This window comes from Nannospalax galili, unplaced genomic scaffold, assembly GCF_000622305.1.
Source record: "Nannospalax galili isolate Female #2095 unplaced genomic scaffold, S.galili_v1.0 scaffold492, whole genome shotgun sequence".
Lineage (NCBI taxonomy): Eukaryota > Metazoa > Chordata > Mammalia > Rodentia > Spalacidae > Nannospalax > Nannospalax galili.
The window spans coordinates 623,904-629,633 of NW_008332217.1; the positions used below are offsets into that span (position 1 = coordinate 623,904).

Consider the following 5,730-nt stretch of genomic DNA (forward strand, 5'->3'; position numbering starts at 1 on the left):
GCTTCTGCCCTCCTGCCTCAGTTTGCACGTCTGAAAAGTAGGGATGAAGGCGCTCCTTTGGGGATGCTGGTCTTGGGGATCCGTGCTTAGCGTACAGTAAATGCTTCATCCATGTCAGATATTCCTGGATGGACACCAGCACAGGAGAAAACGAGGGAGGACTGACACGCGACTCCAGCCCCAGCAACCCTTCTCGAGAGCGTCCTCCCGCCGCGCGGCCACACCCCCGCCGCCCGCGCATGGCCCCCTGGGACCCGTAGTGCTGGGCGTGGCTGCGGGACTACAATTCCCGACCGCCCTTGCGTCGCGGCTTCGGCGGCGGCTGCCTCAGCTCCTCAGAGCGCCGGCGGCGACCGCGGTGGAGTCGGTGTCTGCGGCCGGGGCTGAGCTGCGAGTTTCGGATTCGGCGGCGCTGAGGAAGATGGCGGCGGGTGGTGAGTGGAGAGAAAGGCGGCGGTGGGGACCGCGGGCGGGGGTCTCCGGGTAACCGCCTCCGCGGCGCGCAGGCGACAGTGACGGGGACCCGGCGGGCGGTGGCGGCTCCGAGGCCCGCGCAGGGTCGCTGAGGAGTTCGGGCCACTTCGGGCCTCTCCGCCCGAGCCCTCGGCTGCCGGCCGCACTGTCCGAGCCCGCGGGGTCCGAGGCCCCGGCTGCGCCGCACAGTCTCCCGCTTCCCGCCGCTCGGACGCTGTACTATGCGGTCCCAGACTGGTGGCGGACGGGGCTCCTCGGAAGAGGCTGCGACTCCGCTGCCAGCGGAGGTGCGGGTGTGGGGTGTGCGTGGATGTGGGGTGAGGTGCGGGGTGTTCGTGGATGTGGGGTGTGTGCGGATGCGGGAAGCGTGCGTGGATGCTGGGTGTGCGGGGTGTGCGTGGATGCGGGGTAAGGCGCTGGGTGTGCGATGTAGGGTGTGCGTGCATGCGGGGTGAGGTGTGGGGTGTGCGTGGATGCTCGGTGTGCGCGGTGTGTGCAGGGTGTGCGTGGATGCCGGGCATGCGGAGTTAGGTGGGGTGTGCTGGGTGCTTCGGGCGTGCGGGGTGTGTGGGGTATGGGAGGCTGTGAGGTGTGGGTGTGAGGTGTACGGGTGTGAGGTGTGAGAGGTAGCTGTGAGGTGTGCGGGGTGGGTGTGGGGTGTGTGATGTGTGTGGAGTGAATACAGAACTGTTGTCTATGTGGAATGAATGCGGGGTGTGGGGTGAATGTGGGTCCGTGGGTGAATACGGGCTTTGCTGTCTGTATCACCTCCACCGTTTCCACCTTTTCCCCAATCACGTCTTCTTTCGTTCATTGATTCAGTTGGCAGTAATCTAAATAAAATAACCTGGCACAGGCAGTAAAAGAAGCCAGCCAGCTTGGGGAGAGGCGGTGTTACTTCCTAGGCAGTTTGAGGCCATCCAGGTTGGAGAAGTTCAACAGAAGAACTGGAACTAGGCAGACCATCCCAGACCCAGGGAGTAGGACTCGAACACAGAATGACAGGGAAGGTGGGAGACTGTCTTGAAGGTGAAACTTTCTCGCTCCCTAAAGACTTCCTCTTTTGCAGTATCTGAGCAGCGTTCAAAGCCAGCCTGTCTTAGTTATTAAATGTATGGTTCAGAACTAGGAAGGCTAATGCCGGCTGTCTGCTGCAGCGCCTCTAAAGTGGAGTAAATGACAGAGGGCGCGAGATGCTTGTGGTAGGGTTGTTATAGCCTGAGGCACTCAGCTGGTCCTCACTGCCAACCCACCAGCTGATCTCTGGCTGCATGAAAACCTCAGTGTTTGTTGCTCAGGTTATTGAAGAGATACTCGGGTAAGGAGTGTGGATCCAAGATCTGCAAATACTGCTGTAAACCAAAAATGTTACTGCAAATCTGTTAAGTTCTCAACCTGATCTAAAAAGATTTAGTTTATTTAGAAGGATATCCAGATGTGATACTTACTGAAAAGGTAGGAAAACATTATGAAAACATTGAAAAAGAAATCTCTTCGTCTCCAAACCCTCTGTCAGAGAGCAAGTGGCAGCATTTTCTGGAGTCTGGCCTTTCTGTTTTCATTTGGCAGGTGTAAACTGAAGGCAGGGAATAGGAATGGACAGAAGCTAGGGGAGGAGTGGTGGGAACATTGTCTCTTAATCTTGATAGCTATTAGAAAGGCTCTTTTGGAATTAGTGCTTACATTGGTTATTGTAATACCCTTAGAGAAATACCAGTCTATGGGACTGTAGGATGAATAACCCCACGGAGTTCATTGTTAGAAGAAGCCTCTGTTTGGAACATGTGAAATGATATTGCACAGTATATCACCTGTGTCACTGGAGGTTCCTTCAGGTTTTGAGCTTAAATGAGCAGTGATCTAAATTGCCTGTGATCCTAAATTATCGTTTCTTTTGGTTTCACTATGTATTTCTGGTTGGCCTGAAACTCACAGAGGCCTGCTTGCCTCTGCTTCCTGAGTGCTGGGAATAAAGGCCTATGCCACCATGTCTGTTTGTAGAGTATTTTATATATTGATAGAAATGACTTACTTGTCCAATCAGGATTCAAAAATAAAAAGGCATATGCCAGCTTTTGGCATATAGAAGTACATTTTATAGTTGGGAATTGTGGACTAAGTGGGAGACTATAATTTTTCTAAGCAGTTACAGGAGCTGTTTCCATCTATCATAAAATATCTCTTAATTACAGAGATATTCATAATAACAAATGTCAGCAAAAGCTCAATAAGATTGTCTTTTTATTTATTTTTATTTTATTTGTATGAGTGTTTTGCCTGCATGTATTAAGTGTACCATGTCTGTGCAGTGTACATAGATAACAAAAGAGGGTGTGGGATCCCCTGGAACTGGAGTTACAGATGGTTGTTAGCTGCCATGTGGGTGCTGGGAACTGAACCTTGGTCCTATGCAAGAGCATCCAGTGTGCTTAACCACTTAGCCATCTCTCCAACCCATCTTTGGTTTTTTGAGATGGTCTTAACAGCTCATGCTGACCTGGAACTCAGTATGTTGCCCAGGTTGGTCTTGAACTCATGATCCTCCTGGCTCAGCTTCTCAGTGCTGAGATTGCAGGTGTTTTAACATTTTCCTCAGCTAGGATTATCACTTTTATCACTTTGTTTTTTTTTTGGTCTTTTTGAGACAGGGTCTCCCTGTAGCCCAAGCTGTCCTGGAACTCACTGTGTAGATCAGGCTGGCCTTGAGCTCACAGAGATCCACTTGCCTCTGCCTCCCAAGTGCTGGGATTAAAGGCGGGCACCACCACGCCTGGCTTGTTTCTGAATTTTAAAATTTCAGTGTCTAGTTGTATAGCCTAGGCTTGGTTGAACTCAGCCTTCTGCTTTAGCCTTTCAACTGGGGTTATAGACATGTCCCATCTGTAACTACAATTCTATAGGATCCAGGGCTCTCTTCTGGCCTCCTCAGGCTCCTGCATATATGTGGTGCACATAAACTCAAAAAAACCAAACCAAAACAAAACAAATAACCATATATACACACACAAACAACAAAAAAAAAAAAATAAAACCTTAAAACAGCTGGGTGTGGTGACACACACCTTTAATCCCATCATTCTGGATGCAGAGGCAGGCAGATCTCTGAGATCAAGGACAGCCTGGTCTATGTAGTGAGTTTCAGCCCAGCTGTGGCTACAGGGAGACCCTTGTCTCAAAAAAAAAAAAACCAAAAACAAAAAACTCTTAAAAGAACTGAATGATAACCAGAGTTAGGTTATTAGGGATTATATTAAATAATTTTTTAGTACTCACCCACACCCAGCCAATTTCAATATATGTAAATTATATATAAAAATAAATTTTAAAAAATATTTTACCTTTATGTGTATGAGTGGTATTTTTTTTTTTTTTTGGGGTGTGTGTGGGTGTGTGTTTTTGAGTCAGGGTCTCCCTGTAGCCACAGCTGGCCAGCTGGCCTGGAACTCGCTCTGTAGAGCAGGCTGGCCTTGAACTCATGGAGATCTGCCTGCCTCTGCCTCCTGAGTGTAGGGATTAAAGGTGTGTGCCACCAGGCCTGGCCCTATATGAGTGTTTTGCTTGCATGTATGTAAGTGTACTATGTTCATGCATCACTTTTGGCATTGGATGCCTTGGGATTAGAGTTACAGACTGTTGTTAACTGCCATGTGGGTGCTGGGACCCAAATTTGGGTTCTCTGCAAGAGTAGCAAGTGCTGTTAACCACTGAACCATATCTCTAGCTCCTCCACTTTATTTTTAAGTGTATAAGAGCCTGTATAGACATATATGCACTATATAAGTGAAGTGTCTGTGGAGGCCAAAAGAGGATATCATCCCCTGGAACTGGAGTTACAGACTCGTGAGCTGTTTTGTGGGTTGTGGGAACCAAACCCAGGTCCTCTCCAAGAGCAGCAAGTGTTTTCCAGCCCCTGTATTACTTTTTTTTTTTTTTTTTTTTCCGGCCTTTTTGAAACAGGGTTTCCCTGTAGCCCCAGCTGGCCTGGAACTCAGCATATAAACCAGGCTGGCTTCAAACTCACAGAGATCCACCTGCCTCTGCCTCCCAAGTGCTGGGACTATAGGCGTGTGCCACACCTGGCTTTTATGTGTATGAGTTTTATCTGCATGTGTTAAGTGCATCTGTGTTGTGCAGTGCCCACAGAGGCCAGAAGAGGGTGTTGGATCCCCTGGAACTGGAGTTACAGATGGTTGTTAGCTGCCATGTGTGGGTGCTGGGAATTGAACCTGGGTCCCTATGCAAGAGCAGCCAGTGCTCTTAGCTGATGAACCATCTCTCTAGCCTTGTCTTTTTGTTTTTTTTGAGATGGTCTCACAATATGTAGCCCTGACTGGTCTGGAATTTGTTGTGTAGACCAGGCTGGCCTTGCATTAAAAAAGACTCATCAGCCTTTGCCTCCAGTGTTCTGGAATTAAAGGTTTGTGCCATGCCTGGCTCCCTCATATTTTGAAAGTGATTGTATGGTACATTTCTTCTGGTATAAAAAATACTTCTGGGGGTTGGAGAGATGGCTCAGTGGTTAAGAACACTGACTGTTCTTGCAGAAGACCTGGGTTCTCATCCCAGCACCCACATGGCAGCTAACAACTGTCTTTAACTCCAGTTCCAGGGGATCCGACAGCCTCTTCTGTCCTCCACGGGCATTTCATGAGACAGGTGCACTTACCCACATGCAGGCAATACATGCATACTCATAAAATAAAAATAATAAATAAAATATTAAAAAAAAAAACTTCTGAGCCAGGCATGGTGGTGCACACCTTTAATTCCAGCACTTGAAGGCAGAGGCCAGCCTGGTCTACATAGTGAGCTTCAGGCCAACTGAGGCTACAGGGAGACCCTATCTCAGACAGACCAAAAAAAACAAAAAACAAAAAACATTCTGTAAAGTACCCCTACCCCTTTAGTAAATAAGAATTCATTTAGTAAGATAGTAAGATGGGAGTGCTTTATGGAACCCTGACTCCTTTTTCTGAGAGACGTGTAAATGAAGTATTCATTTTGAATTGATTGCTTAGTAATACTATCTTATCTATATATATCTATATCTATATATTTTCATGTATGCTGGGGATGAAACCTCAAGCATGCTAGGCAGGTGCTCTGCCACTGGCCTTCATCATCCCCAGCCTCTCAATGCCCCAGCCCATAAATGCCTTTTTTCTTCCTTTTTTTTTTTTAAAAAAAAAAAAAAAAAAAAAAATAGGTGCTGGAGAGATGGTTCAGTGGTTAAGAGCACTGACTGCTCTTGCAGAG

The 5,730-nt window shown here is 48.1% G+C and overlaps 1 protein-coding gene across 4 annotated transcripts in view; it reads left to right on the plus strand.

The window, feature by feature from the left end:
- Positions 1 to 306: 306 nt before the first annotated feature.
- Positions 307 to 5,730, plus strand: part of Ncoa3 (nuclear receptor coactivator 3) — a 100,354-nt gene continuing 94,930 nt past the window's right edge. For 3 of the 4 annotated variants that reach the window (XM_008827454.3, XM_029560804.1, XM_008827455.3), the window contains exon 1: positions 307 to 434. The gene's annotated coding sequence lies outside the window, so the exon portion shown is untranslated. The remainder of the gene's footprint in view (positions 435 to 5,730) is intronic. The other variant, XM_029560803.1, reaches the window with a different exon arrangement.